The following is a 23,576-nucleotide window of genomic DNA, read 5'->3' on the forward strand; positions in this document are numbered from 1 at the left end:
TATATATATATATTCAAGTCGGCTCATACCCTTACAAGTCGAATTATGTTTGGCTTAAATTCAACTCGTTTATTTAACAAGTTTAATTGTTAGCTAAAATACCACTTGCTTATTTCATAAATCAAATTTATCGAGTTAAATAAAAAAATCATGTTTTAACACATATCAATTTGATTCGGTTTATTAACTATACTCATAAGGATGACATGCTTAGTTGCAAATTTCTTCATTCAGTGTTTCCGTTGTTAATTGTTAATAGTCAGGAACACCAGTTACATAATAACTTCAAGCCAACCACCCTAACAATGGCGCATGTTAAATAGCAGTAGCTAGAAATTTTTTGTATCCATCTCCTAACCCTATTACGTTCCACTAAGTAATTTAAAAAATTTATTTATAATTTTTAATTTTAATTTGTATCACTTTTTTATTAGATTGGTACAGAAATGGGATACCAAATGTGACATATCATATTCATTCCACTACAAAAAGCCCAATAAATAAACTATAGCCCACAAATTGGTTAATATAAGACTAGCTAATTGGTAAATATATGTCTAGCTAGTAGATACTACTAGACGCATTACACATAGTAATACCTAATGAGATTTGGTTAGGAAAATAGTTTTGGTTGATTATATGATAGAAACACGAGGGAAGACTTCTGAAGAGTTAGATATATATAAGCGAAAATAATATTTGTAAGATTTGAGCTCATTTACAAGAAAATTAGGTTGGGTTATTTCTAAAGAGTTGATATATATAAGCGAAAATAATATTTCTAAGATTGTACTGATTTACAAGAAAATTAGGTTCAGTTATTTCTTAAGAGTTAGATGTCTTGTTTTAGAGTGTAGTTAAAGGTTACTATCCACTCTTTGCCAACCATATCCTTAATCCCATCTATACTAATGGGTATATACCCATGTAAAGAATCAAATCCTCTCTAGAACTAAAGGACGAGTGAATCCATATCCTCTCTAGAACTAAAAGATTACTGTATAGTAATCGCAACATGTGTTACATAAAAACTTTTAACACTACGATTTTAAATTAGTTTGCAAAAAAATAATTTTTAGAATTAAGAAAATATCATTTCTCCTTATAATTCAGCATTGGTGTTTCCCGTACCAACATTAACAATTCCATATGAATGTTATCTCAAATGCTAAAATAACCCACAAAGCCACACTCACCAATTCTCTCACGGATGAGGACCCGAAAACTTAGGATATAGTTGCTGCTAACATGTTCTGATAATTATTTGGTTTTTATAACTCATAAAAAGGTGATAACTGGCTAATAAGATAAAAGTAAAAACAAATGTATGTGAAACGTTATAATAAAAAATAAAACATATTTACTAGGTTTTAAATTTGTTGGCCAAATCCTTACTTTATTTTCATTGGGTATGCTATTTTCTCTTCATTAAGTTTACTTGCAACTCCTTAACATGCTAAATTCCAACTCTTCAACTGCATTTTACTTCTAACTCCTTCCAACTTGGAGCCAAGTGTGACCAATAGAAATGAGCAACAGCAACATATCATGGTGTTTAGGTAGGAATCATATCATCTATCCTACCATTTATATTAGTCTCTATGGTGATTGGTTAGAAAAATACTTAATTATTAAATTTTTAATTTAAATATATTTTTTCAATCACTCATAACAGTTAGCACACTTTTTTGGACAGAACATGTAATCTCGTTTAGGGTTGCAAAAGTTATTATAAAAAAATTCAAGCACGGTTCCAGCACTTCTATATTTAGGTTATATATAGAGAGGGACACAGAACAGGTCTTAGGTTAAGAATGTGGGATAACATATCTTTCATCATATATTATATGGATAATAAAAATTAAACGTTGGCATTTTAAACATCATATGCATTAATTTTCTATTCAACTATTTAAATAAGATCTAGTAATTGGGAAGCATTGGTTACATCAATCTAAGTAGTTTTTCCCTTATATTCACTATCATACGTTTATTGTATTTTTATACCACAAGAAACATATTCTCAACTTTAATTACAATTAGATGAAAATAACATTACACTTAAAAGTAAGTGTTCCATTGTGGTCTGACACGTCATAACCAGACCAAATACTCGACAAGGTGGGTCCATCCCGTAGACCCTTGGACCTTGACCAAACAATTCAAAAAGGTACATTGTTGATTAGACAAAATCCATAATACAATACAAGGTTCAGTCATATTGTCTGTACAAGACTGTCATGTCATTTGAACAATAAAGATATCTGTCACAAGCAGCATGCCACATGCATATTACATCCACTTTCTGTCGGTGACATAGACTAGAATATTGCTACTTGGCCTATCAAGACTATAAGTCAATTATCCACATAGTACGAACCTGTTAGAATCATCCAACACGGATAAAGCAACCCTTGCTTATCTAAAACAAGGCCGACAAGATCAGATGGTTGGCAAACCAACAACATCTAGTAGAGAATATTTCATGCACCTTTCTATTATAAATAGGGGACTCTCCCGATAAGCAGTGACGTATCTAGGACTCAGAGGCATGGTGTGCAACATATGTTAAAAAATAAAATAATAAATATTATCAATTATAAAAACGATGAAAATATTGATGTCAAAATTACAAAATTGAAATATATTTAATCAAGGAAAGTACATATTTCATACTTAATCTCTATGTGATTTCACGTTTTGAAATCGTTGAATAGTCAATTCGTTATCAATATTGTTAAACGCTTGTCACTAAATAGAAGTCACTAAGCAATCATTTATTCATGTATCTTCTATTTGATTATACAACATATTTTTCATAATTGAAATTTTTTATTGCTAACTTCAAAAGAAGATAAACTAATTGGTAAACAGTGTGTCTTCCACTTTCAACCAACTTATACATATCAATGAAACTAGTTGATTATCAAACATCACCAAATTAGTTGAACAATAAAATCACGTGGATAAAACTTTACAAATTCAATCAATTTTGTCTTATCAAAACTAGAGAAGAAGTCAAATAGACTCAAACAAGACAAACAAAGAAGCAGCTGAGTATTTGTTTCAGATATTAGATCATGAAGTTTCTTGAGTTGCATATCCATAGTATTATAAAAACAATTCAACACAATAATGACTATTTGTTTTTCACATGTCATGTCATTTACAAAAGAATAAATTTTGGGCTTCTATAGTTACAAATAAGAGTATATATATTTATACAATGCTTAAATATTTTATATACAACCAGTATATAATTTATCATCCATTTAAATTACTTTTATTTAAGAGAGAATGATTATTAAATATGGATGGTGGATAATACATTGACAATGTATGGAACTTATACACTTATAATATATACATTTTTTCTCTATATATAATATAGATATCTTTTTCAAAAAATTCTATGGCCTAGACACAAAATAGTATTCTCTCTACCCATAAGGAAGTTATTCTTGTAATCTTAACTCTCTCACTCTTACATTCTATATTCTCTCTATTCTAATACATCTCTTAAATATTAACTTAAGTGTTAGATAACTTTTTCATGTACCTCTTCCGGTGCTCGGTTCCCAATCAACATTCACAGGACCTTCTATCCTGCCAGCACCCATCCAAACCGGATCTACCATAACAGAAGAACAATAAGTATAAGTGAAAACTAAGTTATACCAATGTAAACCATTCTCTCATATATGAGTAGATAACATATGACTTATGAGTAAAATGTTTAACTAGGAGATGCATATTGTGTGCAATAAATTTAGTATATATCTGACATGTATAATATAATAGTTCATCTATCTTAAAAAGATAGTAAAAAATTGCAAAAACTATTGTCCCAATTTAAAGTAACGATAATGAATATAAAAAATGTTGAAAATTACATACTACATATGCTCTATGATTAGGTAATCAATAAAAGACACATTAAATTAGTATCTTAATAAATGGTTGATTTATTAGATAAAACAATGAAGACATGTTTCCTTATTTCTTTTGAATTTTTAAAGTTTTATTATCTTTGTAGGACAAGGAATTAGTACCTCATATCTAGAGTGAGTTTAGGTACATGTTAAGTGCCAAATTTTAAATGAAATGTATATGATTTTGGGCACTTAGTATGTATTTATGCTGTAATTGCATACAATTCCTGATAACTTAGTTAATCTTGTAATGTTTAGGAATTTAATTGTGTTGTGTTGTTTGCATGTTAGGAAATGATGAACAAAGGAGAAAAAAAGAGAAGAATGAAGTTTTTGAACAGTACAAGTCTTGCCCATGCGAGGGAATGGTCGCCCAAGTCACAATTCAAAAGAACATCATCAGAAAACAATGTTGTCCCTCGGCCAAGCGAGGGACTATCGCCCAAGCGACAATTGGGGGTCAGGAATCCTCTAGCTACTGTTTCTCCCTCGCCCAAGTGAGGGCACCTCGCCCAGGCGAGGTGTTCAGGCGTGGGAATGACATCTTCTCTCGCTCAAGCAAGAATCCCTAGCTTGAGCGAGAGACTAGCAGTTGGAACCTAATATAGGCAGTTTCGGACAGAAGTCATGGAGAAAAATTGAGAGAAACACAGTGGAGATTATGATAGAAGTTGTGGGAACGATTCTAATTCGTATTTCATTGTATAATCTCATGATGCGAGCATTGTAGTGGCGAGGATGAGTGAATAGTTCTTGTTGTGAGTTTTGAAATGTAACCTTCGAACCTTAGTACTCCTAGATTTTATTCTATTGTAATTGTTATTTGATTTTGGGAAGTTTATAATGTTCTTAATGCTTGAATTTACTTTACTAATAATTTCTTGCTCTTGGATTCAAGTTTAATTAGAAAGTTAAACTTGATATCGAATTTAGATCATCTTCCTTCATACATCACTACTCTAGGAATGTACAACGATGCATGAATTGCTTTTACATGAAACTTAATGCTAGTTAATCGGTCAAATATCCAAGGAATTGGGGTTTGAGTGATTATCTAAGGATTTTACACTCAAAGAATTGATGTGAATGATTTGAAGAAAATGTACATCTGAATCAGTAACTTCACAATGTACTTGGAAATGAATCCATGGATGTCAATGGGAAAGAGCGATGCATTTGGATCCCAACTTATTTTAAATATTTTTAGTTCGATTTATGATTTTCCAAAACCAATTACAAAATTTCACAAACTAGCTCTTGTAAATATATACTCAATTCATTGTTGTAGGAATTAGTGTAAATACAATCTGCTCCTTGAGGACGATATCCCAGTATTTTGCCGAACTTTATTACTTGGACGATACAGTGTGCTTGTCGTTTCATAAATATCTAACAAGTTTTTGGCGCCGCTGCCGGGGAGCAATAAGCGATTTACATTAGTTCTTTACAGAGTTTATTGAGCCTTGTACATAGTTATTCTTTAATTCTTTGTAGTATAGTTAACTTTTGTACTAACCTTTGTTGTAGTCTTCTTATTTATGCTTTTGCAAGGTAAATCTACAGAAGAGCAACTACAATTACAATCCAGAGATTGAGAAGTCTGCTAAAAGTAACCGGAAGAAAGCAAAAGAGAAGAGACAGCAGGGTACTCATGAAGCACAGTGTAGCTTTGAACTGGCTAGAATTTCAGAGTGTTAGTTAGAGAAGATGGAGAATGCTAATAATGCCACTGATAATAACCCAAGGCATAATCCTCGAAGGATGACGTTAGGTGATTATGCCATGTATCAAGGTCCTCGACACTACTCTAGCATTGTGATTCCGCACACCGCCAGGATAGTGGAAATCAAGCCTGCATATCTGAATCTAGTCAGTGCTCACCGGTTCACAAGCAAGGATTATGAATATCCATATGCTCATCTGGATAATTTCTATGAGTTGGTGGCCACTATGAGGTATTCTGACAGTGAGAGGGAAGCTACATACATGATGTTATTTCCATTTTCCCTCCTTGGTGAAGCAAGGGAATGGCTAAAATCACATCCAACCCAAAGCTTAACCAATTGGAGCGATTTGGAAACTTAGTTTTTGACAAGATTTTTCCCTCCGGCGAGGTATGTGCATGCAAAGTTTGAAATTTCTACATTCAGACAAGGTGCAGAGGAAGCATTTTATGAGGCATGAGAACGTTTCCAAATGTTGCTGAGGAAATGTCCCAACCATGGGTTTGAGGATGTTGACCAACTGAATATATTCTGTAATGGGTTGAAGCCAGGGATAAAGATGATATTGGATGTCGTAGCTGGTGGCACTATGATGGCAATGGATGCTGAGCAAGCCACCAGAATTATTACTACATTATCTACTACAGGTCGGCAAACTCAACATAATAGAAAGATAATACAAAAGAGAGGGGTGTTAGACTTGAATACTTCTGATGCCATTCTGGCTCAGAACAAGATTCTAACACAACAGATTGAGGCACTCACCAAGCAGATGTCCAAGTTTCCTCAACAACTAAATGTGGTATAGACTCCTTCGATTCATCAACAGGTGCTAGGTTGCGAGTTTTGCAGGGGTGATCATGTTACTAGTCATTGCTCAATGCCTAAAAACTTACAAGAAGAGGAGGTTCAATATGTTAACAATCAACCTCGTTAGGGTAATTTCCCTAACAACCATTCGCTCAACAATCAGTTTTCACAGGGTTGAGGGGAAACTAGAACCAGAATTGGGGGTGGGGGGGGGGAGGCATGACCATCTAACAGCCAACCACAATATCAATCATCTTATCAGCAAGATCCACATCCACCATTGCATGAGAGGCAGACAAAGTTGGAAAAAGACATTGGAGAAATTCATGCAAGTCTCGATTTCAAACCAGAAAAATATTGATGCATCTATCAAGAATTTGGAGACTCGGGTGGGTCAGTTGGCTAAACAAATGGCAGAGCAACATTCAGATCGACAACAATTCTCCGCCAACACTCAAACCAATCCGAAAGAACACTAAAAATCTATCACTACTAAAAGTGGTAAGGTCGTTGGTAAAGGTATTGGTGAGAACTTAGCGGTTGAGGAAGAAGTTCTAAGAGAAACTAAAGCTGGGAAATCAGAGAAGGTAATCAGAGAGACACAAAAGGGTGATGTGGTACAAGATGCGGAAGGGGTTACTACTAATGAGGATGATATAAGGGAGAATAGTGACAAGAGGAAGGGTGATCTACCTCAGCTGAAGGATCTCCCTTATCCAAATAGACCTTCCAAGAAAGACAAGGAGCGACAATATGCTAGGTTCTTGGATATATTCAAAAACCTCCAGATCAACATTCCTTTCATGGAGGCGATGAAACAAATGCCTATCTCTGCTAAATTTATGAAAGATTTATTGACAAAGAAAAGAAGGTTTTCAGAAGAGACAGTGACCTTAGAAGCTGGGTGCGGTGCTATCATTGAGAAGTCTTTGCCCGAGAAGACTAAAGATCCAGGCAACTCCACTATTCTGGTCACTATTGGTGAACTATCTGTGGGAAATGCACTACTTGATTTGGGTGCTAGCATTAATTTGATGCCCCTTTCTATGCTAAAGAGGATTGGGGATTTGGAGATCAAGCCTACTAGAATGACCTTGCAACTTGCTGATAAATCTGTTAAGTATCCTTATGGAGTTGCGGAGAATGTTTTGGTAAAGATAGATGGGTTAGTTTTTCCTGTGGATTTTTCATCATGGATATTGAGGCGGATAAGGAGGTTCCTCTTATTTTGGGCAGACCCTTCATGAAGATTGCATGGATTATTATTGATGTTGATGATGGAAAGTTGAAGGCAAGAGTGTAAGACCAAGAGGTCAATTTTAATGTTTTTGAAGCTATGCAGCATCTGAGGGACAAGCAACATTGCTTTCGAGTGGATGTCATTGAGGACTTATTCATGCTCGATGACATTCACTTGAATAGGAGTAGTCCCTTGGAGAAGGTATTGAGGGGAGATGTAGAAGGAAGCAGTATGGAGGAGGATAAAATGATCAAAACATGTTTGGCAGAGTTGGATGCACCTCGCAAGGTTGTATCTGATCAGGATCGCATTGATGAGCTGGGTAAAGAGAAGACATCTGAGGGGTGGATTTGAAACTAATTCCTTCGCATTTGAAGTATGTATTCTTAGAAGACGGATGGAAGAGACCGGTAATCAATAGAAACACCCTTTCATGTGACAAAGAACAACAAGTAATTGGGGTGCTGAAGTAAAATGCATGGGCGATAGGGTGGACACTGGCTGATTTGCATGGAATCAGTCCATCATATTTCATGCATAAGATCCATATGGAAGAAGATTACAAACCGGTGACACAACCTCAGAGGCGTCTTAATCCCATTATGAAGGAAGTGGTGAAGAAGGAAGTGATGAAACTATTGGATGATGGGATGATTTATCTCATATCTGATAGCAAGTGGGTGAGTCCAGTTCAGGTGGTCCCAAAGAAGAGGGGTATGACTGTGGTTAGGAATGATAAGGATGAATAGATCCCGACCATAGCAGTCACTAGATGGTGTATGTGCATTGATTATCGGAAACTGAACCAGTCCACTCGAAAAGATCACTTTCCTCTGCCATTTATGGATCAAATAACTTGACAAGCATTTTAGTACTTCTTGGATGGGTATTCAGGCTATAACCAACTCATTGTGGATCCACATGACCAAGAAAAGACAGCTTTCATATGTCCTTTTGGTGTCTTCGCATACAGGAAGATGTCATTTGGATTGTGCAATGCACCGACAACATTTCAAAGGTGCATGTTAGCTATTTTTTCTGATCTTGTGGAGCAGTGCATTGAGGTTTTTATGGATGACTTCTTGGTCTTCGGGTCGTCATTTGAGAGTTGTTTGGAAAATCTAGACAACATTTCAAATGCGCTTTAACTTTGTTCTTAGAAAAACAACCTTAGTCAACCATTCTGCAAAATCATCATCAAGCTTATCCATCAACAATTGAAGAATTTTGATAAAGTGTTTGTCATCATCAAAAATGGGGAGATTGAAAGTGCAAAGTGTCAAGAATAGCACTAGCATGTCTTTTCCTATGTTTTGATGAAGACAAGGTTCTAACAAAGCTTGAAGATGGCTCAACAATCAACATGTCTTATGCTCATTTGGTCATATCTAGACTAGGGTGTAAATTGAGTCTATAATCTAAGTAGTCTGGGATGTGTGCCGTAGTAAGTGAGTATAGGTTAGGTGAACCTAGATGCTAGTCTCTTAAGCCATCTTAATTCTCATATCATATTCATGACACATATTATCTAGTTAATTGTATGTTCATGCATCTATCATACATGTTATATGTGCATATTATGCATAATATAATTGGTATAACATGTATATATATTATGCATAATATAATTGGTATACCATTTGAAACATATGCATAAATGTTCCAGTTAATCGATTAACATGGTAACTTAATCGATTAACTCAACTGCTTTTCTTTTAAATATGTGTTTTCTGTTTCAACTGAATTCTATGTCATTTTGTTGTCCCGTTAATCGACTAAAGAGAAGCTTTAATCGATTAACTAGTCTGTTATGTGTTATAATTAAAATTTGTTTTAACTGTTTAACTGGTTTTGCAACGAATGTAACCGCCTATTCTCTATGCTATAAATACAAGGCATTGTTCAGAAAACCATAGCATTGCATTCTATTGTATAGGGATGTTTAGAGAGCATTTTGCATACGTGTTTTACAGTTTTTTTGCAAGAGAGTTGTATGCGTGAGAAGAGAGATTATGCTGGATTAATTGCTATTATATGCTTACTGTTTCTGCATAATTTTGTATCCATTCTTATCTTGCTCACATGCTCATGCATTAGATTTTGTTAGAGAGAAATTATTTGTATACTGATATTGATGAACTCATTTGAAACTTGATGGCTTAAATGGTTAGTAAAAGGGTTAATCTTTGAGTCTTTATCTTCTCACATTTTAAGCATTATTGTGCTTAGTATACCTTGCTGTTTAACGTGTTTTTGTGTAGTCTGGATTTGTCTCTTGGTGTGAGATCACCATAGAGATTCAGGTTCTTCACCAAGGCTAGGATGTTTTGATTTGAGGATAAGAATCTTGGCTGTGGCTAGTTCGCGAGAAAGGTTTTCTCATAGGTGAAGGGTAGAGTCAAACCAAGGATTTAGAGATCCTACATTTCAAGAAGGGAGCGTACTATGTGCTGGTAATTGAATTGGTATTTGTATCCATATTTCAATATTGTGAAGAAAGAAAATCTCACTGATCTAGAAGGGGAGGCCTGGATGTAGTTTGTAGTAGACTGCAAATGAACCAGGATAAAAATCATTTCTGCACTGTTCTTTCTCTCTTTATCTTCTTTACGTTTCTCGCCATTATAAATTGAATCTGTAATTGAAAAGTTGGATATTTGTTTACTGCCATATACTTAATAATTGTGCATAAAAATATCTGTATTATATCTGTTCAATTTTGTTTTCTGTCTGGTCATTTTGTTCTGTGCAATAGTTAATCGATTAAACTCTGTTGTAAATCGATTAACTGGGCTGTTTTCCAGCAGTTGGGTTTTGGTTCAAGAAGCGATGATTGTTAACCGCTACACCTATTCAACCCCCCTTCTAGGTGTTCCTAGACCACTAATACCTATACCTAATAATTGTTTTTCAATTTGATGTTGAGTGTGCAAAATCTTTTGAAACTTTAAAAGAAAGCTGATTTTTGCTCCTTTTATAGTAGCGCCCGACTGACATCTTGATTTTGTACTTACGTGTGATGTTAGTGACTATGTCGTCGGCGCGATACTAGGACAACGAAAGGCTAAAATTTTCCATGCTATTCTATATGCTAGTAAGGTATTAAATGAGGCACAAGTTAACTATGCCACAAGAGAAAAGGAACTACTAGCTATAGTGTATGCGTTGAAAAAATTTAGATCTTACTTGATTGGATCAAGAGTGATTATTTTCACTGATCATGCTGCTATTAAGTATCTGCTAACTAAATCGGACTCCAAGTCGAGATTGTTACGCTGGGTGTTGTAATTTCAGGAATTCGACATGGTGATCAAGGATAAAAAGGGGAGCGAAAATGGTGTAGCAGATCATCTATCGAGACTGCTCAATCAAGAGGTAACAGTGAGAGAGTCAGAGGTGGTGGAGGAGTTTCATGATGAGAAGCTTCTCTTGATTTAGGAAAGGCCATGGTTTGTTGACATGACAAACTTTAAAGTTGTAGGGGTAATTCCCGAAGAGTTGACTTGGCACCAAAAGAAACGGTTCTTGCGAGATTCCTGTCAGTATGTGACGACCTTCATCTTTTTAAGACTGGGTCGGATGAATTATTGAGGACGTGTGTTTCTGCAGAAGAGGCTAAGAGCATCATATGACATTGTCATAATTCACCATACAAACGGCACTTCAATGGAGAGAGGACAACTGCCAAAGTCCTCCAATCTGGCTTCTACTGGCCTTATGTATTCAAAGATTCACACCAATATGCACAACAGTGTGACAACTGCCAGAGATCAGACGACATCTCCAAGAGGAATAAGATGACATTGACCAACATTCAGGAAATTGAGGTGTTTGATTGTTAGGAAATTGACTTCATGTGACCATTTCCACTATTATATCCAAAAATATACATTCTAATAGATGTGGATTATGTGTCCAAGTGGGTGGAAGCCGTAGCTGCACAAAAGGATGATGTTAAGATCCTGATCAAGTTTTTGAAGAGGAATGTATTTATTCGGTTTGGCACACCTTGTGTACTTATTAGTGATGGAGGATCGCATTTCTGCAATTCACAGTTGGAGAAGGTCCTACAAAACTATGGGGTCTGACACAAGGTAGCATCACCTTATCATCCGCAGACAAATGGACAAGCGGAGGTGTCCAATCGATAGATCAAGAGAATTCTGGAAAAAAATAGTGTCAACCACAAGGAAGGATTGGTCTCTTCGATTGAATGATACACTATGAGCCTACTGAACAACATTCAAAGCCCCTACTAGATTATCCCTTTTTCAGCTGGTATATGGGAAGGCGTGTCATTTGCATGTAGAGCTTGAGCATAAGGCATTCTGCGCCCTCAAGTTCTTCATTCTGGATCCCAAAGCAGCAAGTGACCAAAGGAAGATTCAGTTGCAACATTTGGAGGGGATGAGACTCACTGCATATGAATCCTCCAAATTATAAAAAGAGAAGGTCAAGCTGTATCATGACTAGAAGATATGTCAAAAAGACTTTCGGGTGGATCAGAGTGTGCTGCTATTCAATTCTCGGATGAAGTTATTTCCGGGTAAACTGAGGTCTAAATGGTGAGGACCCTTCCTAATTAAGGAAGTTAAATCGCATGGAGCGGTCAAATTGCAAGACCCGGCGTCTCAGAGAAGCTGGGTAGTCAATGGCTAGAGGGTGAAACCTTACTTGGGTGGTGACATGGAGTGGCTCACCATAATCATCAACTTGTCAGATGCTTAACAGAACAGGCGTCAAGCTAATGACGTTAAACAATCGCTATCTAGAAGGCAATCCAGCTTTTTTTTCCTTTGTGTAGTTTTTGTAATATGTGTAGTTAAAAAAAGAAAGAAAAAAGAGGAATTTATGGGCAATTCTCACCCAGGCGAGAAGGGTGACCTTTGAGTGCCAGGTCCCTCGCCTAGGCGAGGAAGGTGACCTTTCAGTGCCAGGTCCCATGCCCAGGCGAGGCAACCCTCGCCTAGGCGACAATTATTTGGTTACTCACTATATTTCCCTCGCCTAGGCGACATATCTTTGCCTAGGCAAGGATGATAGATCCACAATTTCTGAGTTGTTCGCCCAGGCAAGAGTCCTTCGCCCGAGCGAGAGGGCACGAGTTTCCTTTTTAAAAAGGGGGCGAGAGGCTCATTCCCTCACATCCCCATTACAAAGAAATGAAAAATTCATATCTTGTGCCCTCTCCAAGAGCTTGAATCGCATCTTCTGCATCATCTAGTCCACATACTCCATCCTTGCATCATGAGCGGACAAATGTAAGTGCATTCTTGACTTCATTATCTTCTTATTTGTGCATTGTGATAAGTCTCATTTGTTTTAGGCACATTTAGGATAGATTATGTGCTCTTGATGCTACATTGTTGTTGTTTTGTATTACATTGTTGTTGTGGGACCATGAGTGTCATCACCAAGAGAATCCGGTTTTCTAAGTGGGAACCCCAAGTTTAGTTCATAATGGTGACACTCATGAGTGATTATAATGTTCGATGTGTTTACAGTTAATGTAATAAAATGGTGGTACTGGATAGAACATGAGTGGTTGTTGTTGGTAATGTCACTGATTATGTGCCTGGTGTTGTTGTATCACGGGAGGAAAAGGTCATTGGCTCACAAGAATCCCCCTCCTCCTAAGAAGTTGATAGGAGCATCAACTTCACTAGCCCCACTAGAGTTCATCCGCACTAAATTCAAAAAGAAGGGGAAAGAGGAGCGATACATCCTTCTCCTCAACTGGGTTTTTGTTCCTGAAAAGAGGGTGCACATGGAAACAAATGAATATCCTGTTTTCACGACGCCCCTGAATGAGCTGAAATGGTGGGCATTGGTTACCCCAACTGACAAGTTTGACCCTGGTGTTATTCGAGAAGTTTATGCCAATGACTATCCACTGGATGGGGAAGAACTGACCTACAAGTCTTGGGTCAGGGGGAAGACCATTCTGTTCGACAAAGACACTATCAATGACTTGATGAACAATCCATATGAGGGGGTCCCATGTCAGTATCACAATGCTTCAGTCGAGGGTGAGTTCACGTACAAAAACAATGCTGCTCTACTGTGCATTCGCTAACAATCCATATGAGTGACTTTGCTGAATTGCATTAATTAGTTTTGCCTGATTTTTGGCTGTCATTAAGCAGAGAATAACATGGAGATGACTAAGGCCTAGTTTAGGATAGTCAAGCTACAGCTAGAAATCCAACCATTATGAATCATGAATCCATTATTTGTAGCCCTTTGAGCTGAAATTATGTGTTTTGAAAATCATGCACCCGAACCTCAAAGAAATTCATCAATCTCCATATTTATGGAGAAAGATCATTTAATTAGATGTGGTTTGTGTATCCGAGTTGGAAAGTGAACCAGAAAACTCATTTAATTAGATGTTAATCATGAGCATGAGGCAATAAAATGAAAACAAAAAAGTGAAAACTCAAGAAGAAAAAAACGTCAATTGAAGGAGGAGAATCAAAATGGTTGATAGCATAAGTGATGGTTTGGTACAAGAAATTGGAAAGTGAAATCCAAAGTGAACAAAAGAAGGAAGTATGAGTATACATTAATGATTTGTCTCCCTCTTTGTATCATAGAAAAACTAAGTATCTTTGTAGTCAGGCCTCATTACAACCCTATGTTAAGTCCTTGAGATCCATGGTTGAATTTGTGTACATGGCTTGACTGAAATGAAAGGCAAAGTCAAATTGTATGACTCCAGCAAAGAAGCGAGTGAAACACTTAACCTGTGAGCATGAGAGAGTTCATTTGACAGAGCTGATTAGTTATTCTTTCTATTCTTTTTGGAATTGAACTGCATGTCTATTCTGTCTCAGTTGGGACTTGGTTCACTATGAGTGATCATGAACAGGTCTTTGTGAATAGTAAATGAATAATTCTAGCCATGATATGATTGGATGAATGATTATTTTTGAAAAATCAGATACTTTGAACCGAACTACACTTTGTTAATTTGCTTGAGGACAAGCAAGATTCTAAGTTGGGGGGAGTTTGTTAAGTGACAAATTGTTAATGAAATGTATATGATTTTGGGGCACTTAGTGCGTATTTATGTTGTAATTGCGTACAATTCTCGATAACTTAGTTAATCTTGTATTGTTTAGGAATTTAATTGTGTTGTGTTGTTTGCATGTTAGGAAATGATGAACAAAGGAGGAAAAAATGAGAAGAATGAAGTTTTTGAACAGTACAAGCCTCGATCAAGCGAGGGAATGGTGGCTCAAACCACAATTCAGAAGAAAATCATCAGAAATCACAAGCGAGGGAATGGTCGCCCAAGCGACAATTGGGGCCATGAATCCTCTAGCTAATGTTTCTCCCTCGCCCAAGCGAGGGAGCTTCACCTAAGCGAGAGCACCTCGCCCGGGCGAGGTGTTCAGGCGTGGGAATGGCATCTTCTCTCGCTCAAGCGAGAATCCCTAACTTGGGCGAGAGACTAATAGTTGGAACCTGATACAGGTAGTTCCAGATAGCAGGGGAAAAGCATCATAACACTTTTTAAAGCATTCTTGGAGAAAAATTGAGAGAAACACAGTGGAGATTAGGATAGAAGTCTTGGGAACAATTCTAATTCGTATTTCCTTGTATAATCTCATGATGCGAGCATTGTAATGGCGAGAATGAGTGAATAGTTCTTGTTGTGGGTTTTGAAGTGTAACATTGTAACCTTTGTACTCCTAGATTCAATTCTATTGTAATTGTTATTTGATTTTGGGATGTTTATCCCGTTCTTAATGTTTGTATTTACTTTGCTACTAATTTCTTGCTCTTGGGTTCAAGTTTAATTGAAAAGTTAAACTTGATACCGAATCTGAATCATCTTCCTTCATACATCATTGCTCTAGGAATGGACAATGATGCATGAATTCCTTTTACATGGAACTTAATGCTAGTTAATCGGTCAAATATCCAAGGAATTAGTGTTTGAGTGATTATCTAATAATTTTACACTCAAGGAATGATGTGAATGATTTGAAGAAAATGTACATATGAATCAGTAACTTCACAAGTTACTTGGAATTGAATCCATGGATGTTAATGGGAAAGAACGATGCATTTCGATCCCAACTTATTTTAAATCTTTTTAGTTCGATTTATGATTTTTTAAAACCAATTACAAAATTTCATAAATCAGCTCTTGTAAATATATACTCAATTCATTGTTATAGGAATTAGTGTAAATCAAATCTGCTCTTTGAGGACGATATCTCGGTATTTTGGCAGACTTTATTACTTGGACGATACGGGTGCGCTTGTCGTTCCATAAATATCTAACAGGGGAACAATATAATTGTAATCTTGTAACTTATACACCTAAGTTCAAATCCTAAAAATAATCTATATATTTGTAAAGGGAAAAACATGTATTTTGTATAATATTCAAATCTTATAGGTGGCAAGTTAACAATGTCGAGCAACTTGATGATAAATGATAATGTTTTCTAGGACACGGGGTGAAAAAAGTTACATAGACATTTTCTCTACTTATCATTAACCGAAATAAGAGGAATGGGTTATTTTTTCTCATGGCATGTGTTAGAATTGGAAGCCCAAACACTATAAATATTCTTTTTTATGAGCTAAAAGTTAAAATCACATCTTGGCCAAAATATTAGGACATTATTAAATCTTTGAGTTCTTACACTTATGTGCTAACTTATTCATTCCTTCCCACCGTGAGGATATTTCATATTATTCACATGGGAACATTCAACAAATGAGTACATTCAACAAATGGTGTTTCTTTTAACTCGCAACAATTCTGAATGGCACGAAATAATTTTTATTGGTTGAGTCATGATCAGGTCACTCTCTTTAAGACGTTTCGTGGTACTACTAAAATTGTGCAAGCAGACTATCAACCATGTCGTCCCCAGGATAAAATAACATAGTTCTCTGTTATACGATTTCTTACTGCACTGTAAGAATCGTTTCTGAATACACTCACAATATGGCTACCAGTGCCAATTCTCAATTCTCACAGTATGACTACTCGTACCAATTATTTTCCCACAATACTAACTCGAAATTCCCACTTTGGTTGCTTGTGTCAATTCTCAAGTGTCACAGAAAGAAAGGGAGGGAAGGTTGCCGGAAATTCGTCGGCAAAATATAAGGGGGGAGAAAAGTTGAGAGGTAAATTCTTCCAACTTGGTGTGAATTATAATAAGAGGAGGAGACCTCTATTTGTAGTTTGAGGCCTCTAACGGCTCCCGTATCCGACAGTGCAAAGAATCAAGCAACTATATGATCTGACGGCTGAAAATATTGATCACGCATATCACAATCTCTTGGCTGAAATCTTCTACGCCCACACTTACTCTCCAACCGTGTGGACTAACTCTCACACGCGTGTGGCATACGTGTATTGAGTTGGTCAACACATGTTCCAAGTCCATAAGCTTAAGAAAAAGGTTATTTAAAAAGAATGTTGGGCTCAAGCCCCAGCCCGACCCGAACACGAGTCGAGTCGGTCGACCAGACGACGATGGAGGAGGAGGTGGTGGTGATGGTGATGTGTGCGCATGCGTGTGTGTGGAGAGATTTTGTTTGTGAGCCCTCACTCACTCACAAAACCCATTGCACCCCTTGGGGCACACTCCATGGTTACAACTAAAGGTTTATAAAGCCTTTCAACTTCCCTCATCCAAGCAATGTGAGACTAATAAAAAAATTTATTTCACAAACTTAAAATTCACCATAAATGTGCATTTAAACCACACTAAAATTCATCATTTTTCAAACAAAATCCAACAATCCCCCATTTGAAATTAAAAAACGATTTCCGGGAATTTTTGTAGTCTTAATAAGATTGTGTGTAAACAAATGTGTCATGTGACTTGAACCTTTGCATGGTGAATAAGATCTAGATTTTACTATAGTGACTCGTAGTCTTAAACTCTATCTTCGGCATCAAACCACACACAACCTTTTCAAATGTCTATTTTGTAAAGCTTGTGTGTTAAAGGTCATGCACGTTTATCCAAGTATAGTGAACGCTCTAGAAATTTATGCCCCAAAATTTCATAAGCGACCATCACTTCCACATTCACATAAGTGAGTCTATCAAGAGTATTCTTGTAGCCTAAGAACTTCACTCCAATTAGAGTATAGATCTTATTAAGAGTTTAACTCATCCTTACATATGTTACAGGAATCATGCTTCTCATAATTTTATAGCATGTTCATTCTCATATCACTTCACAACTTGTTATTACCTATTGAACCTATTTCTGGGGATCTATAGTCAGTTAGGTCGGGTTACCATCATGAGTGATCCTTGTTCTAAGGGCAATAGTCTCATACTCTTAGAAGTATTACAGACTTTCTCTCTGGCTATTCATTTCGTCAAAGAATCTGTTATGTTATTCTCAGGCGTACATGATCTACTCTAACAGCTCATGTAGAGAGTAATTCTCTAATGATGTTGTACTTACGACGAATTTGTCGTTTCTTACTGATATAAAAGTAGTTCTCAATTTTTGCATTAGTTACGGTACTATCACAATGGATCAACATAACTGGAATCGGTTTTTCCCATAGGGGAATCTCTGCAAGCAAGGTTCTCAACCAACTTGCTTCTTCACTTGTTGATGTTAGTGTTATCATCTCAGCTTTCATAGTGGATTGAGCCAAAATAGTCTGTTTATTTGACTTCCAAGAAACAGCCCCACCAACTATGCTAAATATATATACATTGATTGCTTTGGAATCATCTGAAAGAGTGTTTCAATCAGCATCGTTGAATCCTTCTATGACAGTTGGAAACCTTCAGTAATGTAATCCAAGGTTCATTGTTTTCTTAAGTATCTCATTACTCTTTCTATAGCATGCCAATGCTCCATACTAGGTCTACTAGTAAACCTGCATAATAATCTGCAACATAGACAATGTCGGGTCTAGTGCAATCAGTGGCATACAAAAGGCTGCCAATGATGCTTGCATACTCAGTTTGTCTTATACCTTCATCAGTGTTCCTAAAAAATTTTAGACTTGGATCATATAGTGTGCTAGCAGGTTTACAGTCAAAGTATTTATATTTCTTTAAGATCTTTTCCACATAGTTGGATTGATCAAAAGAAATTCATTCTTTTGACATAGTAATTTTTATATCAAGGATTACACTTGTCTCTCCAAGGTCTTTCATATCAAAGTTGTTACACAACAATGATTTTACATTATTCACAACATGAATGTTGGAACCAAATATGAGTAGGTCGTCTACATAGAGACATATGATAGTGCAAATATCATTTTTTGATTTGTAATAAATGTGTTTGTCACTTTCATACACTTTAAACTCATTCGAGACCATTAAGTCGTTAAACTTTTCATGTCATTTTTTAGGTGTTTGCTCAAGACCATACAACGACTTATCTAACTTGTAAACCTTATTTTCTTGCCCATGTATTACAAAACCTTCATGTTGTTCCATATAGATTTCTTCTTTCAAATCACCATTTAAAAAAACAGTCTTAACATCCATTTGATGTACTAAGAAATTATGTATCGCAACGAGCGATATTAGTACTCTAATGGATGTTATTCTAATAACAGGTGAAAAGGTATCGAAAAAATATACATTCTCCTTTTGCCTGAAACCCTTGGCTACAGGCGAGCCTTGTATTTATACACTGTGCCATCATGTTTTAGTTTCTTTTTCAATATCCACTTACAACCAATAGGTTTGTAACTAGGAGGCAAGTCAGCTAAATGTCAGGTCTTGTTAGACTCTAGAAAGTCCATCTCATCATTTATGGCCTCTTGCCACAATTTAGCATCCAAAGAAGTCAAAGCTTCTTGAAGTGTTAATGGATCTTCTTCCAATGTATAGATCATATAATCAGGTTCATACTCTCTAGCAGTCATTGCTCTTTTACTTCTTCTAGGTTTTAATTTTAACTCATCGTTATTATCATAATTGCTAATCACATGTATGTGACTAGTTGTGCCCTCATTATGCCTTAATTTAAAAGAGAAATTCATTTCATTGAAGTCTGCATCGTTAAACTCAATGATCAATTTTGCGTTAAGGTCATAAAACATGTACGTTTTTTTCTTTACAGCATACGCAATGAATAAACATTCATATGCTCTACTTGCGAGTGTAACTCTCTTGGGGTCTATTGTCCGGACATAAGCCAGACAACCTCAAGTTCTCAAATAAGACAAGTTTGGTTGTCTATTCTTAAAAATTTCATATGGGAAATTTTGGTTTTAGCCTTAGGGATTATATTTAGCACATAGCATACAGTCAATAAAATTTCATCCCACCAAGAGGTTGTTGCACCAAAACTTAACATAATAGCTACAACTAATTCATTTAAAGTTATATTCTTTCTTTCAGCTTTACCATTCATTTCAAGTGAATATGGTACAGTTGTTTCATAAATAATTTCATTTAATTTATAAAAAACATTAAACATGTTAGAGTCATACTCAGTGCTTCTAGCACTTCTAAGTTTCTTTATTTTCTTGTTGAGTTGATTTTCAATTTCAGTTACATATACTTAAACATATCAAGTGTTTCACTTTTTATTTTTCATAAGATATACATAAGTAAAATCAGAGCAATCATTAATAAAAGTGATAAAATAACGTTTACTATTTCAAGTTAACGTTCCATCCAATTCACATATATCTGAGTGTATTAAATCTAAAGGTCCAGATTCTCACATTAGTGATTTTGTGGTTGTTTTAAAAATTTTGCTTGACTGCATGATTCACAAATTTCAAAATCATTTTTAAATAACTTTGGAATTAAACATAAGCTACTCAAATTTGAAATTGCATGTTTATTAATATGACAAAGTCTACAATGCAAAATAGTAAAATCACACAACATGTGAACAGAATTAGAATTTTATTAATAGAAACATCAACATTTAATTTAAACATGTCAATAGTGGCGTACCATTTTCCAACAAATACATCATTCATAGTAAGAGTATACAAGTCTGCTCATATGCTCCGGGTAAAATCAGTCTTATTAAGAAGAAAATCAGAAACTAGATTCTTCCTCATCTCTAGAGTGTGGATCACATCTTTGAGAATCAGAGTCTTCCTAGATGTAAACATCAACTCCACATCACTAGTTCCAGCAACAACAATGGTATGGGAGTCACCCAACAATACCTTCTTGTCACCAGCATTCGTGTACATTTTGCATATAGCACGGTCATAGCAAACATGACGGGATGTGCCAGTATCTACCCACCACCCATCAGTTCCTCCAACCATAGTGACCTCGGACAACACAACCACAAATGGCTCATCAACCATGTTATTCGGACGACGGCAAAGGAGGTGGTGGTGGTGCACGCACGCGCGTGTGGAGGGGTTTTGTTTGTGTGAGTTCTCACCCATTTACGAAACTCATTGTACCCATTGGAGCACACCCCGAGGTTGCAACTTAAGGCTTATAAAGTCTTTCAACTTCTTTCCTCCAAGTAATGTCAGATTAATGAGTTTTTTTATTTCACAAACTCAAGAGTCGCCATAAATGGTCACATTAATGTGCATTTAAACCACATTAAAACTCATCATTTTTCAAACAAATTCCAACAACAAATGAGTACATGTGATCTCTTCTCTTCGAGCAAAATCATTCTTTATTTATGAGTATTGGATTACACCCATCTTATCCTCACGTCGTTGAGAAGACTTTTAACACGTAATCTCCATATGGATCTACCAATTACTTGTCACTTTAATGCTAATATGAGATGCCCGCATAATTGAGTTTGATATTTATCTTGACCCAAATTGTGTGCATGCTCTTTAACTTATTCACTCATTTTGGGTGCACCACTTCTTCAAACTCATCACTTACAAATACAATTAGACTAGCCAATCTTTGGGAAACTGAAATTATGTGCGGGTTAAACATGAAAACTAGACAAAATATTACACAAACAAATAAACCAGGACTTCGTTAGATAAGAAGGATGAGCATCCAAACCCCAATAATTATGGTATTCAAAGTAAGTTATCTAGCACTTTAAAGACTAATTTCATAATAAATTTTAAAATCCACCAAATATAATCAGTTGTCATTGAAAGTAATGCTCAAATATGTATGTATCAATTTTGAACTCTTACCATGGATTTTAGTTTAGATAATAAAAGTATCAATTTGACTGAAAAATACTTCGATTGGAAAAATTAAAAGAATTTGCGAACATTTGACTTTCCATTAGTTTGTATCACAGTCAGTAAAAGTTTAATCCTTTAAGTTTCTTCAGGATATATATACACTAACCAATTGATACTAATTATGAATGTGCTTCAAAGCAGCACGACACAAAAATTTAACATAGAGAACAATGTTTTGTTTATAATATTGTTTACAGATTAATTTGAACTTCGTTGACTCTTTGCAAAATTAAGCCACATATACTCCTCATACATTTATTGAATTAATATAAGAAGTTTTCTAGGGTATGTGTGAATTGAATATTAGATGGAAAAAGAAATAAAGGGAAGATATCAAAACTATAAAATACATTTGTGAGATGATCATGAAGTCTTTTGTTTCTCTTTTTTCCCTTCCAAAACTCAACTCGCAAACGATCCCTTAATCATATGAAATAGTTTCAAAACTATTCACGAGGCACCGACATCCAGAGTGGACATCTTCTGTCCCAAAAGAATAGTAATTCATGTGTTACTACTTGTCATGGGTCAAAAAAAATACTTAATTATTATACTTTTAACTTAAATACATATTTTTCAACCAATTAAAAGCAGTGTTATATGGAATGACACAGTTTGTGAGCCAACATATCTATTTGAAACATGCTACCCAAAACTCCTTGGTGGGTTTAAGTTATAAATGCCATTGCAAAACGCATGTCTGAAGGAAAAGGGGAGAAGCAACTATCGACCAATTGAAGTTGATTTACATGCCTAGTTTTAGAGATTGCAATTGCAAAACAATGAATTAACACATCCTTCATCTTTTGTTACAAACCACCATCATGTTATTAGTTTGGAGTTCGCATGATGTTTTTTATAATTTCATAGACCATGCTCTTAATCTCAATAGGAGTTGAATGTTTTCAAAGTAAGCCACAGTCAATGCTAAAGACAAAAGTTAAAATTCATCATTTGACATAGCGAATAGCATTTGGCCAAACAATGTCACCCTTTTCGCCATGGTCACAACATTGGTTCATATTTGATTTGGATATTAGGGATCATACATATATATTGTGAAAATTCATTAGAAATATAATACTTTTTTAGTAAAGGGCGTTTTTTAAACAATTAATTGTTATTATACATGTACCTTATACAATGGTAAACCTCACACTTTATATTATTATAATTTGCCAACCATTATACTATAATGTCTTTAGGGCTAGAAAAAAGTCGAACCAAAGTTCGATTCAATAAGGATTTACTCAGCTCAAAACTCGACTCGAATTTGATACAAGTTATTTTTTTAGCTCAAGTTCGGCTCCATTAAAGTTTGGGAACTATTCGATTCAGTTCGAATTAGTTCATTTAGACAACTCAAAAATTAATTCATTTTTAAAAATATTATATGTATATATAACTTTGTTTATATATTAATAACAATAAATATAAAAGATAATACATTAGTCATGATATAATAATAATAAACATAAAAAATAGTTTACATATATATATCGAACATGCTCATGAACCTACCAAGTCGAACTGTATTTAGCTTAAGTTAGGCTTGTTTATTTAACAAGTTTAATTTTCAACTTAAGTTCAGCTCATTTGGTTCATGAACCAAGTTTATCAAACTAAATAATGAGTCAAATTTTAAACGAATACCTAGTTTGTTCGGTTTATTGTCGGCCCTAAATACCTTAAACG

The sequence above is a fragment of the Lupinus angustifolius genome, chromosome LG19 (genome assembly GCF_001865875.1).
Source record: "Lupinus angustifolius cultivar Tanjil chromosome LG19, LupAngTanjil_v1.0, whole genome shotgun sequence".
Lineage (NCBI taxonomy): Eukaryota > Viridiplantae > Streptophyta > Magnoliopsida > Fabales > Fabaceae > Lupinus > Lupinus angustifolius.